The sequence below is a fragment of the Canis lupus genome, chromosome 21, assembly GCF_011100685.1.
Source record: "Canis lupus familiaris isolate Mischka breed German Shepherd chromosome 21, alternate assembly UU_Cfam_GSD_1.0, whole genome shotgun sequence".
Classification (NCBI taxonomy): Eukaryota; Metazoa; Chordata; class Mammalia; order Carnivora; family Canidae; genus Canis; species Canis lupus.
Genome location: NC_049242.1, coordinates 4,546,675 through 4,571,154, shown reverse-complemented (window position 1 = coordinate 4,571,154; position 24,480 = coordinate 4,546,675).

Here is a 24,480-nt window from a genome sequence, read left to right as displayed (position 1 = left end):
GAGGTCTTTGCATATCACAGCAAGGAGCTTGAGATTAATCCTTAATGAGATGTAATTGGAGGGTTAATGAAATCAAGGTTAAATAAATTCATTTTGGGAGAGACAGCCATAGTTGAACCCTAGGAACCACTGGAATTATATATTTATCATCTTTTTTAAAAAATTATTTTATTTATTTATTTGAGAGAGAGAGAAAACAGGAGCAAAGGGAGAAGCATCTCCCTCCCAGGGAGCTTGACTCAGGGCTCGATCCCAGGACCCCAAGATCATGACCTAAGCCAAAGGCAACTGCTTAACCAACTGAGCCACCCAAGCACCATTTAAAAAAAATCATCTTTGGTACTTTCTTTCATTTTCATAGTCTTTATTCTCTTACATTGCAGACAAGCATGCTCCATGAGTTGAAGTATCTGGTACAGGATGGCTATATCTTAGAGTTGGAGTGATGTTTTCTTTCTCAGTTCCAGCTAGGAAAATGCTGGGGGAAATTTTATTGGCCTGCCGCAGATCAAATTCTAAGTCCTGAGTTAACATCTGCAGCCATCAGGATGGAGTACTATAAAAACATGATGACCCACCAGTACTATAAGATTGGTATATGAATAAGAAGTAGTTTATCAAAAAAGATTTAGCAGAACGCAGTATACTGGGCAGAGAAAATAATGGGGGACAATAGAAGATATTTTGCAGAATTAGCTACATTTTTACAACTCTTTGGAATTTGGAGGGTTGGTGGAAAACAGTGAAAATGACTTATTACAATCTCAAAAGTAGCAAATTAGTGAAACAAAAAAAATCTAAATTCCAGTTACATCTAAAGTCTGTCTTTGAGCTGATAAGGGAGAGACAGTTTCTTAGGCATAAATCTCCAGTCTTGTTTGTATTCCTATTAACATAGCTATGACTTATTCAACTCAGAAATCTGAACTCTAAGCATGAGCAACTACTTATAGGCTAGACAGGAATACACGTTCTCTAAGACGCTATTTCCCTTACAGAGAAAAACCAAGTTGGATGGTCGCTAAACAACCAGCCAGATATTCACATTTCTGAATTTGACCCTGATAAAAAAACAGAGGCAGTAGGAGATGAAGTGACGTATTTAGAGTTAAGTGAGAAGTAGAGAGGGAAGGAGATAGTGAGAAATGCTGAGTGACAGGTTCAGCAGCATCAGTAGCACTTGTCAGGTAGACATCTGAGAGGTTATCAAGATGACTAAATTACCTAAGTGGCTTGTTGCAGATTGTATCCCATGGGAACCAAACATTGAGACAGAAATGTTCAGGACATTTCTTAGGGAGTGTTTTTGGGAATATGGATAGAAAGGATGGGAAGCAGAATTGAATACAAAGAGAAGTTAAGCTCTGATGCAATTCCAAGGAAGTTTTCAGTCAACCCATGAAGAATTCTGGAATTGGGAACTTGAGACACAGGATCAGGACTTTGCACCAACATTATAACTTATAACTGTAGCTATAATTAATCACTGGATCAGGGCTGCCCCTGGAAGGAGGTACGACCTTGGGTGAAGCAGTATTCTTAGTCAAGGCAATTTCCAAAGATAGCTGATAGCTGAGGGCCATCTTCCAGCAGCTGGGAGAAATACGTCCTTCCTTCCCAAAAGAGAATCTAGGTAGCACACCAGGAAGGGATATAAAAAAAAAAATTGCCTATTTCATAGGGTAGTTGTTAAGATTAAATGAGTTAGTACGTGAATAACACTTGGAACCATGTCTGGCATATATTAAGCATTATATAAATGATTACTGCCATTCTTCTTATTAATGACTGAATGAAGAACATTTCATTATGTCTCTAACAGGTTTGTTTTGACACGTCTATGGTAGTGGTTTAACCAAACGTTCCTAACAGTATCTAAAGAGAGTAATATTTAATGAAGTAATATGCTTCCTTCATTTCATATGGAAAAATAATACATACAATAAAAACCTAAATGTCACCCTAAACTGATTGCAGATCTTTTGATTCAGGTTTAAATCATAGGGTTGATCTCAGATGCTCTGAGCTCTCCTGTACCTGGTCCGCCATCCTCCCTCACTTCTGATGTGTTATATCATTGTAGTCTAAGAGACATGGTGGCATTTAGCTTAATGTTGGCTTCTATTTACTATGGTTATGGTTGTGAAGTTGGTCAGGTTTTGGATGCTGCTCTGAAACACAATGGGAGGGCTAAGATGGTGGAGAAAGACAGTGTTGTGTATGGAATGCATGAGTAATTTGTACCCATATATTTACAACTCTTGACTCCAAGACCAGATGTTCTGAGTTCAGGCTCCTGTATTTATATATTTGACTGCAGCCCTATCAGAGCCAGCAAGGCTGAGAGTCATACATATATCGTTCAGTTAGAAAGATCTCCTCTTCCTGATGCAACTGCTGGCATTTATATGTATATACACAATCTTTTCTATGTGGTATATATAATATGATGACAATTGGCAGGAAAGCAGGAGAGTTGCTGACTCTTCATTTAAGTCTTCTCCACTTTTAAAGTTTTGAGTCCTTCTTTGACTATGAAATACTTTTATAAGAGTGTCTATCACTCGTGGCTGATCAGAGGAGTCACCCATGGAGTTCTTCAAAAAACAGAAATGACTGTGCTATGTCTCCTGAATAAATATTTCTTGGATGGCATCTCTAGTTTAAAATAGTTCCACAAGTGATTCTGATGCACAACCAGGATTTAGAACACTGATTTATAAATATTTATTCTTTATGGTCTGCTTCTTTAATAGATAATGATGGCTACCATTTTGTGTGTCGGGTACTTTTTAAATACTTTCTCTGTGACATTCCATTATTATAATCCTCCCAATGACTCTATGAGCTATATCTTATTATTCCCATTTTATGATGAGCTGAATGAGGTTAAATAACTTGCCTGAGCTTGGTCTGTCCTCCAAAGCCTATATTCACTCCACAAATTCATGCAGTCAAGGATGCTTAGAATTCAAGAGAGTAGGACAAGTTTCTTTGTTAACTTGTTAGGATTATCCACACCCTTTTGCTGATGCCCAAACAACTAATCATCATAGCTCATAAGAGGGCTATTTAATGTGTGTAACTTCTTACTATTCTTATGACAAATGCAGTATAGTAAAAATGCACAAGAAAGGAGAAAAATAGTCTTTACTCTATTAATTTTTACTATCACATTTTAAGTCAGAAGCTGGGGAAATAATGTATTATTACCAGACACATTAAATAGCCCAGTAAGCAGATCAATAACAAAGTGCAAAGACCACAAAGTCCCCACTTATCTCTGTCTTTTAGACATATATCAAATTTATCACTCTCCCTAGATGCTGTTCTTTTTAGCTTCTACTTAAATTATTTCCCTGTTATTTCTGCTCTGGGTCTGCCTTCCACTCTGTTAGATTTTGCTTTTTGGCTGTGCCGCCGTCATGTTGCTGATACTGATGCTCAATGTGATGTCAGAGGGCTGGTAATTCTAACTGCTTTGTCAAAAAGAGTAAGAATCATGTAGATTTTCCATGTTGTTTTCCCAACTTTTCATGTCACGACAATGCTTTTCAATTTAAATATATGTCCTCAGGACAAGCAGGTGCTAATAATTTAAGGAATTGCAACATATTAAATTACTAGAATATTCTTATAGGCCAGTAGTTTTGTTCTGTTCATTCCCCTTGTTACTTTTTAGATTATTAGTTACAGGATTCGGCAGAAGTACAGTGAAAGAAAAATGGAAGGGCCCAAAGTTAGGTTCCTTATTTTTAAAATATTTATCAGGACTATTTTTTAGCTTATAATAATTTACCTTAGAGAAACAGAAGATATGTAATGAAACACTATAGCTTCTCTAGTCTTGACCTTATTCAAATGACTTGCACCGTTAACTGACAGCATGGACAACTGTTGTCTACTTAAGAAGTCCTTCTGAACTGTATACTGATCTAATGTGTGTGAATGTGTGGCACTTTATATTAAAGCTTTGAATCAGAGATATTTATGCTTTACGCTTTCACTGAATGCTTTGGGTTTTGGCTGATAGCTGATCCAACACACTGCTTTAAATAAAGCAACTGTGACCTGGAAACAGGATAAAAAATGGAGCCTGATTGACAAAAATTGAGTGGCATGGTTGCCTGGGCTCAGAGGTCCATCAGTTACTGAGACAAACCAGACAGGCAAGAGCTTGTAGTAAAATATGCATGTCATTTAGGGAGGAAAGAGGCATAAACTGTTCTCTCATCTGGCAAATGGCTTATGGTCCTCATTGTCATAGTAGGGAAATAACCGTCTACAAGAGATCACTTAAACTTTTTCTTATACAGGAAGATCTTCGTTGTTAATCTGTAGACAGAAAAGCATTATGTGAATTTATCATTTCCTCATACGTCAGCATTCTCACAATGATAACATAGTACCTTATATGACTCATGTCTTGTATTCCAAAGGGTCTGTCAATATCATCTGAATACATTTATTTTAACCAATCCCTGACTTTAATGTATTCCCTCATTGATAAATACATCAGTGCAATTAACAGGATTTCCTATCTTTGTATGCTCTTTCCTCTGTTTGCAATACTTTTCCTCTTCTTAGCCATTGTTCTTTATACACAGAAGTATTGTTTTCTTTATAGATCTTTCCCTTAAGTATAACAGAAGCAAATTTGGGAGTCATTGGCCACTTATTTTTTATTTTATTTTATTTTATTTTATTTATTTTATTTTATTTATTTTATTTTATTTTTTTATTGGTGTTCAATTTACTAACATACAGAATAACCCCCAGTGCCCGTCACCCATTCACTCCCACCCCCCGCCCTCCTCCCCTTCCAACACCCCTAGTTCGTTTCCCAGAGTTAGCAGTCTTTACGTTCTGTCTCCCTTTCTGGTATTTCCCACACATTTCTTCCCCCTTCCCTTATATTCCCTTTCACTATTATTTATATTCCCCAAATGAATGAGAACATATAATGTTTGTCCTTCTCTGACTGGCTTACTTCACTCAGCATAATACCCTCCAGTTCCATCCACGTTGAAGCAAATGGTGGGTATTTGTCTTTTCTAATAGCTGAGGAATATTCCATTGTATACATAGACCACATCTTCTTTATCCATTCATCTTTCGTTGGACACCGAGGCTCCTTCCACAGTTTGGCTATCGTGGCCATTGCTGCTAGAAACATCGGGGTGCAGGTGTCCCAGCGTTTCACTGCATCTGTATCTTTGGGGTAAATCCCCAGCAGTGCAATTGCTGGGTCGTAGGGCAGGTATATTTTTAACTGTTTGAGGAACCTCCACACAGTTTTCCAGAGTGTCTGCACCAGTTCACATTCCCACCAACAGTGTATGAGGGTTCCCTTTTCTCCGCATCCTCTCCAACATTTGTTGTTTCCTGCCTTGTTAATTTTCCCCATTCTCACTGGTGTGAGGTGGTATCTCATTGTGGTTTTGATTTGTATTTCCCTGATGGCCAGTGATGCAGAGCATTTTCTCATGTGCGTGTTGGCCATGTCTATGTCTTCCTCTGTGAGATTTCTGTTCATGTCTTTTGCCCATTTCATGATTGGATTGTTTGTTTCTTTGGTGTTGAGTTTAAGAAGTTCTTTATAGATCTTGGAAACTAGCCCTTTATCTGATATGTCATTTGCAAATATCTTCTCCCATTCTGTAGGTTGTCTTTGAGTTTTGTTGACTGTATCCTTTGCTGTGCAAAAGCTTCTTATCTTGATGAAGTCCCAATAGTTCATTTTTGCTTTTGTTTCTTTTGCCTTCGTGGATGTATCTTGCAAGAAGTTACTATGGCCGAGTTCAAAAAGGGTGTTGCCTGTGTTCTTCTCTAGGATTTTGATGGAATCTTGTCTCACATTTAGATCTTTCATCCATTGTGAGTTTATCTTTGTGTATGGTGAAAGAGAGTGGTCTAGTTTCATTCTTCTGCATGTGGATGTCCAATTTTCCCAGCACCATTTATTGAAGAGACTGTCTTTCTTCCAATGGATAGTCTTTCCTCCTTTATCGAATATTAGTTGCCCATAAAGTTCAGGGTCCACTTCTGGATTCTCTATTCTGTTCCACTGATCTATGTGTCTGTTTTTGTGCCAGTACCACGCTGTCTTGATGACCACAGCTTTGTAGTACAACCTGAAATCTGGCATTGTGATGCCCCCAGATATGGTTTTCTTTTTTAAAATTCCCCTGGCTATTCGGGGTCTTTTCTGATTCCACACAAATCTTAAAATAATTTGTTCTAACTCTCTGAAGAAAGTCCATGGTATTTTGATAGGAATTGCATTAAACGTGTATATTGCCCTGGGTAACATTGACATTTTCACAATATTAATTCTGCCAATCCATGAGCATGGAATAGTTTTCCATCTCTTTGTGTCTTCCTCAATTTCTTTCAGAAGTGTTCTATAGTTTTGAGGGTATAGATCCTTTACATCTTTGGTTAGGTTTATTCCTAGGTATCTTATGCTTTTGGGTGCAATTGTAAATGGGATTGACTCCTTAATTTCTCTTTTCTTCAGTGGCCACTTATTTTAACAGGAGTGTTTCATACATATCTTCATATCTTTTGCAAATTAAAAACTCTACAGTTATCAATTATCTTTATTGTCCAAATATATCAAATATCCTTATTATTCATTTAAGAATAACTCAGAGTTAAGACCCCTTTCTCAAATTTGTATGCTGAAAGTGCTTTGATGACTATCAAGAATGAAATGACCAGGACTTAATGAATTGAATAAAAGGTAAGTTGACCTGGTAGTAAAAGCACAGAATAGGAAATAAGAATGGGATTTTAGTCCCAGTTTTATAAATACCAGCTGTGGTCCACTAATCTTTTTCAGCTTCTTTTTTGACTATAAAATAAAATATTCATTTAAAATAGACAAATGATCTTAAAAACAGCTTCTTAGCACAGAAACCTTTTCCTCAAGTAGGTGGAAAATTAATGTGTTCAAATGAAATGCTGTGATGGTTAAGGTAAAGTGATGAGGACCCCTGAGTCCAACCTCCTATGTTCCCATCCTTGAGGCAGCTCCTGAGATGCATCTCTTGAGTCTCATAGAATCCAGAAAGCCAGTATGAAGACAAAACAAAATACAAAAATTGGCTATTTCTTAAATCTAAAACCAGTTTCCCAAAGATCTTTTTTAAACTGAAGTGTGCATTCACAGAAATAAGCCCTTTAGTCTGGGTGCCAATGCCCAGCCATCATCCAGTTGTCTGTCTTTTAAACCCTACCCCCAGGGTTCATCGATTGCTTGTTTTCTGCCTTGTTTTGTTTGTTCAGCAGTACAAATCTATACCTACACAAATGAGAGAAAGGGCTCTTTGTGAAGCATAGCCACCTTGAGAGTATGAAGCACAGTTGCAGATCAATGGCTCACATGATGGCTACAGATATATTTAGGATGGAAGGCGCTGCAGATGATGATCCTTATTACTACAAAACTGAATGTAAAAAATATTTATCCTCCTTCCAGTGCTATAACAAAGCTCTTTTCCTTTCCTTCTTTGCAGCCCTCCACCTCTATGCCTGACCCAAGAGCTAAGGAACACTGAGTGGTTAGCTTTCATTCCCTGGCGTTTGTTTTCTAATTTACGTAATTGGATTTTTGGCTGAACTTTGAGCTCTGAAATATGATTTGAGTCCTACCATTCATTTTTATACAGACCACAAATACAAAACAACAATTTACAGAAAAGTTTACTAGAGAGGTAAAGATAATGCATTTCTATTAAAAACAAAATAAAAAAATCCTGAAGGCCCTCTCCTGAGCATTATTAGATTGAAGGGACTAAACTATCAGTTTTGAGGGTTAAGGCACAAATGATTAGGGGTAAAATTCCAGCAGGGAGTGAACATGCTGGGACTGCTGAAAGTTTATGACCCAAAGACATTTCGGGATATAGGTTATTTTGAATCAATAAAATACAGTTATTATTTAATTTTCACAAGCCCCCTCTGATTATGGGTTACCACAATAGGATCTTAAAAAATAATTAGATGGGAAATGCCAAAAGAGGATCTTAAAATCATATATATTTTAATTCTCATATATAATAGGATACAGGTTATGCATCAAGTACAAGAGAAATAAGTTGTTTTATTATTAATATAGTTAATATAATCAATATCACTCTTTTAATAATCTATTTATCTTCCTTGAGCTAAAGGAACTCACTTGAGGAAACAGACACTGTGACCCATGTGATAAGTGAGTAATAGCTTTAGTGATGTTTTGCTGTCCTGTGAATGTCCTATGACTATACCTGGGCCCTACACACACACAGACACACACACACAGAGCATCTTGTAACTACTATCTTCCTAACATACTATGTCTTCCACCCTAAAATACTCTCTCATTTATGGAGTAATCATCTCTACTGTGTGTAATGCTAGTGGGATGCAATGCCCCCTCTCACCACAGAACCTAAGAGGAAAAGTCCTGGGAGCCAAAGTTTGGGCATGTGATCTGTGGTCAGTCAATTAAATTTTTGCCACAGAAAACTCTCTTCTTTCCCCTTGTAACTTGAGTGAGTGATACAAAGAGGAAGAAATTAATAAAATCTTGGGGTAGCTTAAAATAGTAGTTTGGTGTACTTCAGTGGCATCCAGTGGCAGTTAGCTGTGTAAAGCAATGACAGTGGTATACAGCGCAGGAGTTACATAGAGAATAGGATACTTTTCCTGCTGGATTACCCCAGAGCTGTCTTAGTTACTTCTCCTTTGCCAAGCCTGCCTTTGATATTGTGAACTCTGCTGTAGACAACCAGAGTAGGTGTCTGTTTTCAGCAAGAACTGTGACCCCTGAGATTTTAAAAAATATCTGTATGCTATCATGTGCACACATATTAATTTGCCTGAATAAAAATGACCAGTTGTTTTACAATATTGATACTAATTTATTCATTAATGTGTCCAATATGTATTTACGAGATGCTTAAGTGCCAATCATTTTATCAAGATATGAAACTATATTTAAAAAGTTAACAAATATATTAAATATTTAGTACTATTGATTATGTAAAATACTTCTGTGTCAGAAACTAATCACAATAAAATAATATTAGTAATATTGACACCTTGACTTATAGTGTGAACCTGTTAAGTTTTAAAAGTCCAGAAGGCTGATGTAGAGAACATTTGAAATCACCTCATTGGCTAAGTCTTGAAGCTTAAGATGTTTGTGATGTGGCAGAGATTTTTAAAGGTCATACTAAAACTGCAAATTATTTTTCTGCCAAGATTCAGGGTGCAGAATAAAATTCTTTCCAAGGAGGGCTATGGGTCAGAGGTACAGAACAAATCTGATTATGTGGGTAGCAGAGGAGCCAGTTTTGGAATAGTGTGGCAGAATTAATATATTTCAGAACTGTTTCTTTGCAGGAAGAACATCTTTATTTTTAAACTTTATTTAGATATGTATAATAATGTTTAAAATATTTCTAGCAAGTAAATCTTTAGAAGTCCAAAGATAAAATAAAAAGATCAAGAATTATGTAGATTAGGATAATGGAAACAATGGCAACACTAGATATAGTAGGATCAGGATAGAACAATTTTCGTAAATCTGAATAAAATAACCTAATGTGAAAAGGAAGTAGAAGTTTTCATTGGACAAAATGAATAGTGCATATATATATGAGAAATTTCTTATTTGTAGAGAGAGAATTGTATCTAGGTTTTAGGTGATCAATAATTTAAACATGATCCATCCTATCAAGATAAGCTCAAGATAAGCTCAAACATACTCATTGTCCTTTTTATTATTGGTTTTCCACCACCCTTGACTCTTCCCTTTCCTCTAATTAGTCCCTATTGATTCTCCTTCTAGATTTTTCTATCTTGTTACCCCTTCTTTTTACTCTTAATGCTAGCATTTTGGTTTAGATCCTCATTATGTTTCACTTTGTGACATGCAGGATAATTCACAAACTAGTTTTTACTATTAACTTTTCTTTTTCCTTCACTAAACTTTATGTGGTTTCCTAAGAAGATAGCACATCTCTCTTGTCACATGCCTTCCTGCATATATTGTTTTCTGACACTGAGTTGGCCTTTCTATTTTATGCCTGCCTAAACCTCCCCCTCCTTTGAGATCCAGCTCAAATATTATTGTTAGATGAGGTCTTCCAGTTTTAAGTACTTCTAAAGCCACGACTGAATTTAGCAAACTGTTTTTATTATTATTTGCTTGTTTGTCTCTCTCCCATCCTAGGCTTTGAGTTCAAGAAACTGTATTCCTGTTTAATACATTTTCAGGGCCTAACATAAGACCTGCCATACTGCATGTGCTCAATTGTATTTATTGACAGAATGGATATTTGTTCATGAATGAATGACAGAATTTTCACTCACATTAACTTATTTAAAACTTACAAGAAGTCCTGAAAATTAAGCCTTTCATATTATTATATTGACATTTTCAAAGCATATTGGAAACTTCATATCAATTAAAAAATACATTCTTATATATTGGCTCTTCCAATCCTAATAGTAAACCTCTTTTGTAGACAAGGTAGGAATTGTCATTTCACAAGTGAGAAAATAGAGTCCAACCAATTTTAGAAAACTTGTCCACAATCACAGAACTAGTTATGGAAAATATTGAACCTGAACTAGAGTTTTTAGATGCCCAAAGAAAGACTTCAGTTTTTTTTTTTTTTTTCAACTTCCTCTATTTGCCCTCTGTTCTTGCTTCTATCCCCCAATGTAGCTTCCTTTAGTGTGTTTCACACTTAGAGCACCACAGGACTCAAAGCCTTCTAGAAATACCAAATGATCTATCTTTCTTTCTTTCTTTCTTTCTTTCTTTCTTTCTTTCTTTCTTTCTTTCTTCTTTCTTTCTTTCTTTTCTTTCTTTCTTCTTTCTTTCTTCTTCTTCTTTTTCTTTCTTCTTTCTTTTCTTTCTTTCTTTCTTTCTTTCTTTCTTTCTTTCTTTCTTTCTTTCTTTTCTTCTTTCTTTTTCTTTCTTTCTTTCTTTCTTTCTTTTTCTTTCGATTTTATTTATTTATCCACGAGAGACACACACAGAGAGAGAGAGAGAGAGAGGCAGAGACACAGGCAGAGGGGAAAAGCAGGCTTCATGCAGGGAGCCCGACATGGGTTTCCAGGACCCTGGGCCGAAGGTGGAGCTAAACCGTTGAGCCACCGGGGCTGCCCTGATCTTTCTTGAAGGGTACTAATTAAGCAACTATATTATGTGACATTAGATACAAGGCAATATTTCCGGCTGTGATATGTTGGACTAACTATTATAGCAAAGTCCTTAGCCAATGCCTTCAGAAAGACATAATTGAAATCTTTGTCTAGTGTGGATGAGATCTTTGAAACTAAAAATTAAATGTAATGAAAAAAAAAATTAAATGTAATGAAACAATGACTTTTAAAATGCTAGTGGTTTCTATACAATTTAATTTTTAATTTTTTGATACATTTATTTTGTTGGTGTTATAGATATAGCTAGTTTACAATAATGAAAAGAGCATGGAATTAGAGAGAAAGTATATTTAAATTCTGACTATACTATCTACTTGTCGTAGCATTGGAGAATGCAGTTAATCTTTCTGAGATTGCATTTACTTACCTATAAAATGAAATCCTAATATCTTCCATAGATTATTCACCTATGTAGAGTAAGGCTCCTTGACAATATGAGTTATGTCTTTTCTACTAGTCTGTCCTTAGCACAATTAATGCCACTGGATTGTCATGGATATCAAATGAAATAGTGCCTTGCAAATTCTAAAGTGATTTATAAATCTTAAGTTGCTGTTCTCATAATATTTATTTCCATAAAGTGGAAGAATGAAGAAATATTTTAAATATAAGGCACTATCAAGAGTGCATGGTATTTATAAAATGACTTCCAACATATAGTAGGATTATGATGTTTCTCTTATGAACATTTTTGTATGTGTCTCTTACACATTGGCAGAAATTATAAACCAGGAGTGAGATTTTCACTATATCATAGTGTAACTGGGTTTTAGGGTAAGCATACCTCCCTCTGTACTTATTAATATCAAACTGGTCTTTAAAATTCTTGCTCCAATTCATATTTCCACTATCACTATATAAGAATTTCCTTTATGTAATCTCTTTACAATGCTTGATATTCTCACTTTATTTTTTGTTATTCTTTTTTTTAAGAGGGGGGAGGAGAGAAGAAAGGGGACAGGAAGAGGGAGAGAGACTTTCCTTTTTCTTTCTTTCACTTTTAAAATATTCATTTCAGAGGTAGTATTTAGTGATTCATCAGTTGCCTATAACACCCACTGCACATTACATCATGTGCCCTCCTTAATGCCCATCACACAATTATCCCTTCCCCAACCCACCACCCCTCCACCAACCCTCAGTTCATTTCCTAGAGTTTAGTGTCTCTTATTGTTTGCCTTTTTCTCAATTTTCATCTTTTTTTATTTTTCCTTTCCTCCCCCCATGTTCATCTGTTTTGTTTCTTAAATTCTACATTTGAGTGGAATCATATGGTATTTGTCTTCCTCTGACTGACTTATTTCATTTAGCATAATACCTTCTAGTTCCATCCACATTGTGGTAAATGGCAAGATTTAATTCTCTTTTGATATTCCACTATATATACATATGGCACATCTTCTTTATCCAGTCATTCATCTGTCAATGGACATCTAAGTTCTTTCCATACTTTGACTATTGTGGATATTGCTGCTCTAAACATTGGGGTGCATGTGTCCTTTTGAATCACTTTGTTTATATCTTTTGAATAAATAGTTGTGCAATTGCTGGGTCATATGGTAGCTCCATTTTTAACTTTTTGAGGAACCTCCACACAGTTTTCCAGAAACAAGCTGTACTAGCTTGCATTCCCACCAACAGTGTGAGAGGGTTCCCTGTTCTCTGCATCTTTACCAATACCTGTTGTTTCCTGAGTTGTTAATGGTCATATGGTTCTTATCCTTTCTTTTATCAATGTGATGTATCATGTTAATTGATTTATGAATATTGAATCACCATTGCAAATCAGAAATAAATTCTACTTGGTTATTGTGAATGATTTTTTTAAAAAGATTTTATTTATTCATGAGAGACATGGAGTGAGGCACGGACATAGGCAGACAGAGAGGTGCGCTCCCTGCTGGTGGGACTCCATCCCAGAACCCTGGGATCAGGACCTGAGCTGAAGGCAGGTGCTCAACCACTGAGCCACTTAGGAGTCCCTGAGTGATTTTCTTTAATGTACTGTTGGATTGGTTTTTTTTGTATTTTCTTGAGAATTTTTGCATCCATGTTCATCAGGGATATTGGCCTGTTGTTCCTTTTTATAGTGGATTCTTTATCTGCTTTTGGTATCCGGGTGATGTTGGCCTTCTAGAATGAATTTGGAAGTTTTCCTTCCTTTTTTATTTTTTTGAATAGTTTGAGAATAAGTATTAACTCTTCTTTAAACATTTGGTAAGATTTTCCTGTGAAGCCATCTGGCCCTGGACTTTGTTGGGAGATTTTTGATTACTGATTCAATTTCTTTGCTGGTTATTGGTCTGTTCAGATTTTCTAGTTCATCCTGTTTCAGTTTTGGTAATTTATCTGTTTCTAGGAAATTTACCCATTTTTTATAGTTAGTCCAATATTTTGTCATATAGTTTTTCATAATATTGTCTTATAATTGTATTTCTGTAGTGTTGGTTGTTATTTCTCCTCTCTCATTTGTAATTTTATTCATTTGGTTCCTTTCTATTTTCTTCTTGAGAGGTCTGGCTAGAGGTTTAACAATTTTATTGATTTTTTTCAAAGAACGAACTCCTGGTTTCACTAATCTGTTCTATTTTGGGGGTGGGGATTTTCTTTATCATTTGTTTCTGCCCAATCTTTACTATTTTCCTTTTTATATTATTAGTTTTAGACTTTATTTGTTCTTTTTCTAGATCCTTTAGATATAAGTTTAGATTTTTTATTTGAGATTTTTCTTGCTTCTTGAGGTAGGCCTGTGTTGGTATATACTTCCCTCTTAGGACAATTTTGTTGGATCCCAAAGGTTTTGGGAACATTGTATTTTCATTTTCATTTGTTTCCATGTATTTTTTTATTTCTTTAATTTCCCCATTGACCCATTTATTGTTTAGTAGCAGCATGTTGTTTAACTTCTTTGTATTTGTGTTCTTTCCACATTTGTTCTTGTGGTTGGCTTCTAGTTTTACAGTGTTGTGTTCAGAAAGATGCATGGTATGATTTCATTCTTTTTATATTTGTTGAGGCCTGACTTGTGACCTAATATGCGATCTATTCTGGAGAACGTCCCATGTGCAATGAAAAGAATGTGTATTCTGCTGTTTTATGATGAACTGTTCTGAATATATCTGTTGATCCCATCTGGTTCAGTGTGTCATTCAAAGCCATTGTTTCCCTGTTGATTTTCTGCTTTGATGATCTGTCCATTGTTGTAAGCAAGTATCGTATTATTATCATAATAATAACAAACATAAAATTAGCCTTTATGTTTGTTATCGTTTTATATATTTGGGTGCTCCCATGTTGGGTGTCTAAATATTTACAATTGTTAGGTCTTCTTATTGGATTGCCCCATTTATGGATCTAATGCCCTTCTTTGTATCTTATTACAGTTTTTGTTTTAAAGTTTCGTTTGTCCAAGATAAGTATTGCTAGATAAGTATTGCTACTTTGGCTTTCTTTCTATACCCAGTTGCATGATAAATGTTTCTCCATCCCCTCACTTTAAATCTGCGGTGTCTTTAGGTCTAAAATGAGTCTCTTGTAGGCAGCAGATAGGTAGGTCTTTTTTTTTTTTTATCCATTCTGACACCTTATGTCTTTTGATTGGAACATTTAGTCCATTCACATTGAGTAAATATTGATAGATATATGTTCAGTACCATTTTATTACATGTCTAGTCATTGTTTCTGGAGATTTTTTCTGATCCTTTCTTGTCTTTGTGACTTTTGGCATTTCCTTTCTCCCCTCAAAGAGTCTCCTTTAATATCTTTTGCAGGGTTGGTTTAGTGGTCATGAACTGCTTTAGTTTTTGTTTGGGAATGAAGGCTTACTGGATAGAGCATTCCTGGCTGCAGATTTTTCCCATTCAACGTGTTGAATATATCATGCCTCTCTTTCTGACTTGCCAAGTTCTGCAGAGATCTGCAGATCTGCAGTTAGCCTTATGGGTCTTCTCTTGTAAGTTAGGAACTTCTTTTAATTTGCTGCTGTTAAGATTTTTTCTTTATCATATATTTTAGAAATTTAATTATAATATATCTTGGCATGGGTCTGCTTCTTTAGTGTTGCCTGTCCATTCAGGCTGCTGTCTCTTTAAAGGCAGAGATTGGCTATCACTAGCCCTCCTGGCTCCAGGTTCCAAGACACTGGTATTACAAACTCAAGGAGTTCAGCCCTTCTGGTTTTTAAAGACAAACTTTATGAGGATTAGTCTTCCCCACGCAAATCTATTGCAATCAAAATTGTATGGGGCTGGCAGAAAAACAGGCCCATAAAGCAATGGAACAGATGCAAGAGTATAGAAATTAGGCCTAACATATACAGTCAACTAATATTTGATCAGAGAGCTAATACCCACTGGAAAAAAGATAGTCTTGAACAAGTTGTGCTGGGAAAATTGGATATATACATGCAAAACTATGAAACTAGAAGCATACGTTACATGACCATAAAAACTAAATTGAAATAGATTAAGGATAAAATGTATGATCTGAAACCATAACATTCATAGCAGAAAACAGGGAAAAACAAGACCCTTTGACATGGGTCTTAGCAATAATTTTTTTGGTTATGACACCTAGCGCACAAGTAAGATCAAAAGAAACAAGTGAGATTGCATCAAACTGAAAGGCATGTGTTTATTTTCTTAATGCTAGGCTAGTACCTCAAGAACAAAGTTTAATGAAAATAGTGATAGGATGCTACTGATGTAAATGAATTATGCAAGTGATAAAGCGAAAGATTTCAAATGACAAAATCTTCAGAGATGTTATAATGAAAACTTAAATACTCCTCAAACTTATTTGATATTGACATAACATCCCAATAAAAGCTGTACTCCAGATGAATGATTTCCTAGAAAAAAAGAGTGCTCATTGGACTTTTCCATCAGCCACTTTTTATTTTCTCTACAGTGAACAATGAAAATAAACAGGTGATTTATTTTCTGGTACAAATAAAGTATAACTTTTGGCTTTTTATGTATTGCTGAAAGAAGACAGATTTTCTAGCATCACGTTCAATATTTATGTCTTCTTAAAAATTTTGTTGCAGGGCATCTGGGTGGCTCAGTGGTTGAGGTCTGCCTTTGGTTCAGGTCATGATCCAGAGTTCCTGGGATCCAGTTCCACATCCGGCTCCCAGCAGAGAGCCTGCTTTTCCCTCTGCCTGTGTCTCTGCCTCTCTTTCTCTGTGCCTCTCATGAATAAATAAATAAAACCTTTAAACAGCATTTTTTTTGAAATGAGTAGAAATCATTTATAGTGTTTTGTCAATCGGTGAAGAAATTTCTTTTGCTTTTAGAGTGAGTATAATTTTATCCAGACAGATTAGTTATCTTGATCCACAGCATTATAATCCTGCCTATGTAGAAAAATTCTATGTATATACATTGTAGCCTAATATCCTATGGTGCACACTTGCATTATTTTCATCATATTGAGAATTCTAAGCTTAAAAGAGTGATTTTCATGAATTTAGTTAATGAGTAAATCACACTGTTTTTGAACATCCTCATTCTGAGTTGTATCACTAAATTTTTTGGAAAAATATCATTATTAAGGGGATGAAAACACTTTTTTATAAACATGCTTAAATTCAAATCATTTTTCCCCTTTGCACAAGTAAATGCGTTGAATTGTAATTAAGGGACATTCAAAAAAAGCTGATTTAAATCCTGTGGTTCAGTTAATCGATATTCTATGCCTTTGTTTTTCATTTCTTTTTTGGTCTCTGCTTCTTATGCATGAAGTTTGTGCTCAGAAAGCAGGACTATTTATACATTTCAACAGAATACCAGAGAAGCAGGACTAAGAACATTCTTTAAATATCATAAAATGTATTGTACTTTTCTATGTCTTTTAAGAAAGAATAAATGTAGACAATATAAATACAAATAGAAAACACATGAATCTACTTCCTTAGTTTGCCAAATAGCATATGCTTCTCATACTTTATAATTCCAAATTAATTTATATCAGATTCTTATATTTTATAAATCACTGAATTGAATATCTTTATACCACTGTCAATTTCATGTGGACAAATTTGCTTAATGCTTACATTTTTCATTACTGTGCTAATGGCATTTGATTGCACTTTGGTGTCTTCAGCTGTCAAAAAAGCCAGAATGAAATCTCAGAAGGAAGATTGAATGGTTTTCCTTTCATTACCTCTGCAAGGGACTCATTTTTTTATTTATATGACTGTTCTTACTATGGTAGAATTTTATGATAAGGAAAAATAAATTGTACCCTAAGGTAATATTCCCATCTTGATGGATTATAAAACATGTTAAAATTGGTCATTACAAAGTATAATTCTTCATGGCTTCAAACCCTGTTAGTATAATTTTTTTGAATTACAAGAAATAGCGATCAATTTAGTGGGTGCTATTAAATGACAATGCAATCAGACTGCAGCATTGTAAAATGACAGCACCAGATATCAGAGTTGGTAAATTTGTACTCCTGTTGTTTTGAATGAAAACAGCTTTGTCTCCTATACTTATAGATAGGTGAGAATGACAATGGGGCCTGAATCATTACATGATTGAGGCATGAAGGACATTTGAATTCATATTTCAGAGGGAACAAAATTATAATTATTCTCTAATAAAAATACAGACATTCTTTTAAAAATTGCTTATATAACAAAGTGTGAGAGTAAAATATGCTCACAATCCAAACAAAATCTCAGAGAACAAAGAAAGCTGCTTTTTTTTTTTAAAGATTTATTTATTTATTTGAGAGAGAGAATGAGACAGAGGTGGGGGGCAGAGAGAGAGAAAAGGAGAATCCTCCAGCAGACTCCCCCCTGAGCAAGGGAGCCCAATGCAGGACTTAATCCCAGGACCCTGAGATCATGACCTGAGCTGAATTCAAAGTTGCCCATTTAACTGAATGAATCACCTAGGCACCCCAAGAGAACTGATCTTAAACAGTTGAATAAAACTTAGAATTTTTGACAGTATTTTAATAAAATTTTTCTCTTAGATTTCTCATTAATCTTCTGACAGTACTAGATTCCCCAATACAAAATTTTTTTTTTTTTTTTTGCTTATCATAGCTCATGCTTAAAGTGTCTTTCTTCCTCCTTTTCATTAATGATTGGTCATTTGAATGGGGCAATTTGGTGGATGTAGTCATAGTTGGCTTCTTATTTAATCCACACAGTTTATAGAGCAGGGGTTATAATCATCATACTATATAGACATGGAAGGTGAACTTTATAGATTATATGATTTGTCCTAAACCATATTCCTAATATGTGGCAAACTTACACCTATTATGGTTCTAAATCCATTGGTCTTTTACTTTTCTCATTTTCCTCCTTTTGCACTTTACCTTTACTTGTCTTATATTGCTATGAGCATGGAAAACACTTAAAATTTCTTTCCAAATCTAAATACAGCCCAAATAAAGAAATAAAACAGTGCAATTGAAAATAATATAACAAATAAAAATAATAAAAATAAATAATAATTTTAATAATAAAAAAGGAAAAGCTAATAAATCAATAACTATCAGGTGAAATCTGATAAAATATTTGAATTGCATGAAGAATCTCAAAAGTATAAATCCACTTTAAGTACAAAGGAAGAGAAAACAAGTCATCTTCTGACTATACTCAACAACATTAAACATTAGAAGGAAAAAGGGAACATGGAGGTGTTTAGGAAAAAAAATTATAACTTTAGATTTGTAAACTTTGTGTTATTGCATGAAGTCAGCAGAAAGGTATTCCCACCTAAGTAGGATTTAAAAAAATCTTTGTAATCTTGAATGCCTACCAGAGGAAAGGTGCCAGGAGGAGAGGTACTTAGACAATAAAGTAATGAATTAAAATTATATATGCATTTGGTTATTAAAATAACTTTCTCAAAAATTCATAATATGAAAGAGTTTAACACTCAGAATTTTAACTGCAGACTAAATTCACAAAAATTGGAAAGAGTTCACAAAACCACTGTATCCTAAATTTCTACCAATATAATAAAAGTAAAATGATTTATTAAATCATTTTAATAGTTAAAAATAAGAGAAGAATATGGGAAAACTTTATAGCACAACAAGTATCTTGTATTTTCTCAGTCTAAGGTTTGAATCCTTGTTCAAATATTTTCAGATCCTTTGATTTTGTGTGAATTTATTACTCAGGGCTTCATTACCTACATCTATAAAGGACAGATAATGGTGCCTCTTTTATTGGATTATTCTGAGTATGTACAGATAAAACTCCCAGTACAGGGCTTGGTGCATTTATCTTATATGAAAACTTCTCTGTCTCTTTACTGTTTTTATATAGATCAAATAATTTCTTAAGATTATGCTACATATTCTAATGTGACTGAAATATTTTCCACATATATTTTATTGCTGCATGAGCAAGTTTTGTATTTTTTTCTTGTTTCCAGACACTTCAATGGCTCATAAGACAATATTAGTGGTTTTATTTGAATTTCTTACATATTTTGCAAATAATTATAATTTATCTCTTTTTTTGGTTTAAAATTTTACCGTTTTGTCCAGAACTTAATAACGGGTTTAACTCATCAGTTTCACTATGAATGTAATGCTGACGATTTGAAATGTGTGTGTGTATACAGATACATCCATATTAAGAATAGCTCATAATAGATCTTCCAGGGAAGATGACAGAGCAGGAGCACCCTAGGCTCACCTCTTCTCACTGATACAACTAGTGTAAATAATCTAGAAATTGATTTGAAGACTTCAGAATAAACCTCACAAGTAAATGTAGAAAAGAGGCCATATCAAAGAAGATCAGAAGGGCAAAGATATAGTCAGCAACTCAATGGACTTGTGGAACTGTCTGTGTTAGGAAGGGGCACACTGCAGGCACAGAGAGGGGAGAAAAACTGATCCCCACACTGGGCAGCCTGAACAGGAAAATGAATCCCCATAATATTTGACTTTGAAACCCAGAGGGGCCCAATTTTGTGAGTTGTTACAACCAGCAGGACTTAAACCTGTAATTAAAAAAAAAAAAAAATCAGGGAACTCAGCTCTGGAAGAGCTCTGGTGGGCAAGAGAAACACTGCTATCTACCCCCACCCCATCCCTCCATGCTTCTGTCAATCCATCCTTCCAGACAACCCACCTTGGTCCTTGCAAGGCAGAACCCATCCCATAGATTAATGGCAATATGGATAAGATTCTAGCACCACAGCCTTGCTGCATCCCCTCCTGCTGTACTGTGCTTAGGTGGATATGCCTTCTCCAATCTGTTCTTGGCCAAAGCTCAAGAAGTGTAGTGCCACAGGCCTGCCAGGGTACAAGCAGCTTCTACAGTGGCCAGCATCACACCAAAGCAACTCCTATCCCAGAGAGAGGGAAAGATAACTACACACACTAGTTAAAGGATACCAAGCAGGGGACTGGAGGCAGACAACTGGTCTGACTACAGGCACTGCTGATCAATGAAATTTCCCAGGAGACAACACAGGGAAGCACCCTGCAGTTTGGTGTCCAACACCTCTGGCAAATGCATGGTCTGACTCAACTCAGGCCCAAGGTGGCACCAGACTGGCTTATTAACATGACAGGGATCAAACATGCCCACCACAGGCAGAGACCCATTGTACATGACTAGATTGAAAAAAAAAGTGGCTCAACCACAACGACAAACATATCCATCATACATAGGAGATACCTATGAAGCATCAAATTATGGTGTACAGAAGACACTGCATTGCAGTGTACCATATGATCTCTTCTTCATTAGGCCATTACTTTCAAGTGCAAAAGATGTAACTCTTTCCTAACACAGAAACAGACACATAGAATTAGGCAAAACTAGAAGACAGAGGAATATATCCCAAATGAAAGGAAAGGACAAAATCATAGCAAGATATATAAGTGAAACAGACCCCTGATAGAAATTTAAAGTAATGACCTTAAACATACTCACTGAACTTAAGAAAAGAGTAGAGTACCTCAGTGAGATAAAAAAAGAAATAGTAAGAGATGAAGAACATAATGAATGAAATAAAAAATACAATAGATGGAAGAAAATCAGAGACTAAACAAAGTAGAAGAACAAATCAGTGACCTGGAAGACTGAGTAATGAAAAGAAGTCAAGCTGAGCTGGGGAGAGGAAAAAGAAATGACAAAATGAGAATAGATTTAGGGGCTCAACACCATCAAGCATAATAACATTCACATTGTAGGATCCCAGAAGAAGAGAGAGATAAAAGGGAGGAGAAAATTGATTTGAAGAAAAAATAAGTGAAAACTTCTTGAAGGAAGGCAAAGGAAGGAAACAGATATCCAGATTCAGGAGACACAGAGATTACCCCAATAGAATCAACCCAAGGAGGTCCACATAAAGACACATAGTAATTGAAATGGCAAAAGGTAGTGATCAAGAGAGAATTTTAAAAGCAGCAACAGAAAAGAAAACAGTTACACACAACGGAAACCCTAGGAAGCTATGAGCTGATTTTTCAGCCAAAATTTTGCAAGTCAGAGGGGAATGGCATGACATATTCAATGGACTAAAAGGAAAAATAAATAAATCTGCAGTTAACAATGCATGATTTAGCCCAGCTATCATTCAGAATAGGAGAAATAAAGAATTTCACAGGCAAGCAAAAAGTTAAAGGAATTCATGACCACTAAACCATCCCTATAAGAAATGTTAAAGGTGACTCTGAGTAGAAAGAAAAGATCATAAGTGGGAGTAAGAAAAGTAGGAAGCACAAAAACAGTAAAAATAAGTATATCTATAATAATCAGTCAAGGGACTCACAAAATAAAAGGATATAAATTATGACACCATATACCTAAGATGTGAGGAAGAGGAAGAGAGAAGTAAAGAATGATTTCAAATTTAGGCAACCATCAACTAAATATAGACTGCTATAGGCATAAGATACTATATATAAACCAAATTGTAACCACAAATCAAAAGCCAATAATAGATATGCAAAAAATTATGATAAAGTAATCTATGTATGTATGTCACTGAAGAAAGCAAAAACCATGAGAAAAGAGAGCAAGAAAATAAAGGAACAGAGAACTACAAAAACAACAATAAAATGAGTAAGAAAATGGCAATAAATACATATCTATCAATAATTACTTTGAATGTAAATGGACTAACTACACCAATCAAAAGACATAGGATGATGGAATGGACAAAAAAACAAGACCCATCTATATGCTGTCTACAAGAGACACATTTCAGACCTAAAGACATATGCAGGTTGAAAGTGAAGGGATGGAAAAGCATCTGCTATGCAAGTAAATGTCAAAAGAAAGCTGGGGAAGTAATATTATATCAGGCAAAATGACTTTAAAACAAAGACTGTAAGAGAAGACAAAGAATGACAATATAAATTCATTCTGAGGACAATCCAACAAAAAGATATAACAATTCTAAATATTTATGCACCCAACATGGAAACCCAAAAATAGTAGGATATTTATGAATGTACTTAAGACACCTGAGTGGCTCAATGGTTGAGTGTCTGCCTTTGTCTCAGGATGTGATCCTGGGGCCCTGGGATCAAGTTCCTCATTGGGCTCTTCATGGGGAGCTGTTTCTCTTTCCCTGTCTCTGCCTTTCTCTGTGTGTCTCTCATGAATAAATAAATAAAATATTTTTTTGAAAAGAATATACTTAATCAAGGAAGTGAAAGATCTGCATTTTGTAAACTATAAACTATTGATGAGAAAAATTGAAGATGACACAAATGAATGGAAAGATATTTTAATGCTCATGGATTGCAAGAACCAATATTATTAATATGTCCCTACTACCCAAAGAAATCTACAGATTTAATGTAATCCTTATCAAAATACCAAAAGAATTTTTCACAGAACTAGAGCAAATAATCCTAACATTTGTAAGGAATCACAAATGATGCTAAATAGCCAAAGCAATCTTAAGAAGGAAAAACAAAGCTGGAGTTATCACAATTCCAGGTTTCAAATTTTACCACAAATGTAGTAATCAAAACAGTATGGCTCTGGTACAAAAATAAACACATAAATCAATAGACCAGAATAGAAAGCCCAGAAAAAACCCCATAAACTTATGGTAAATTAATCTCCAACAAACTAGGAAAGATATCAAATGGGAAAAACAAAGTTTGTTCAACAAAAGGTGTTGGGAAAACTGGACAACCACATGTAAAAGAATGAAGCTGGATCACTTCCATATACCATACACAAAAATCAATTCAAAATGGAATTTGATTGGCCTTTAAAGGCCTCAATGTGAGACCTGAAACCATAAAAACCCTAGAAAACAACATAAGCAGTAACTTCTTTGACATTGGCCACAGTAACTTCTTTCTAGAAATGTTTCCTGAGGCAAGGGAAACAAAAGCAAAACTAAACTATTGGGACTTCATCAAAATAAAAAGCTTCTACACAGTGAAGGAAACTAAAAGAAAACTAAAAGGCAGCCTATGGAATGGGAGAAGGTGTTTGCAAATGACATATCTGATGAAGAGTTAATATCCAAAATATATAAAGAACTTACTTATACAACTCAGTAATCCCCCAAAACCCAAATAATCCAATTAAAATGGGCAGAAGATGTGAGCAGAAATTTCTCCAAAGAAGATATCCAAATGGCCAAAAAACACATTAACAAGATGCTCATCATCACTTAGCATCATGGAAACGCAAATATAAAGTACAATGAAATATCACCTCATACCTCTTAGAAGGCATATTTTAAAATGTCAATAACACAAGCAAAAAGCTGTGGCTGGTGAGAATGCGGAGAAAGAGGAGCCCTTGTGCACTTTGGTGGGAATGCACACTGGTGTAGCCACTTTCAAAAACAATATGGAGGTTCCTCAAGAAGTTAAAAATAGGGTGCTGGGTGGCTCATTCTGTTAAGCATCTGCTTCTGGCTCAGGTCATGATCCCAGGGTCCTGAGATCAAGCTCCATATCTGTCTCCCTGCTCACCAGAGAGCCTGCTTCTCCCTTTTGCTCTGCTGCTCCCCCTGCTTGTCCTTCCTCTCTTTGTCAAATAAATAAATAAAATCTTTTTTAAAAAATTAAAAATAAAACTCCCTTATAATCCAGGAATCACACTAGTGGGTTTTTACTCAAATAATACAAAAGCACTAATTTGAAAGAATAGATGCACTTCTATATTTATAGCAGCTATTATTTACAATAGCCAAATTATGCAAGCAGCCAAGTGTCATCAATAGACAACTGGATAAAATGTTACTATTTGCAATGACATGGTGGATCTAGAGAGTATAATGCTAA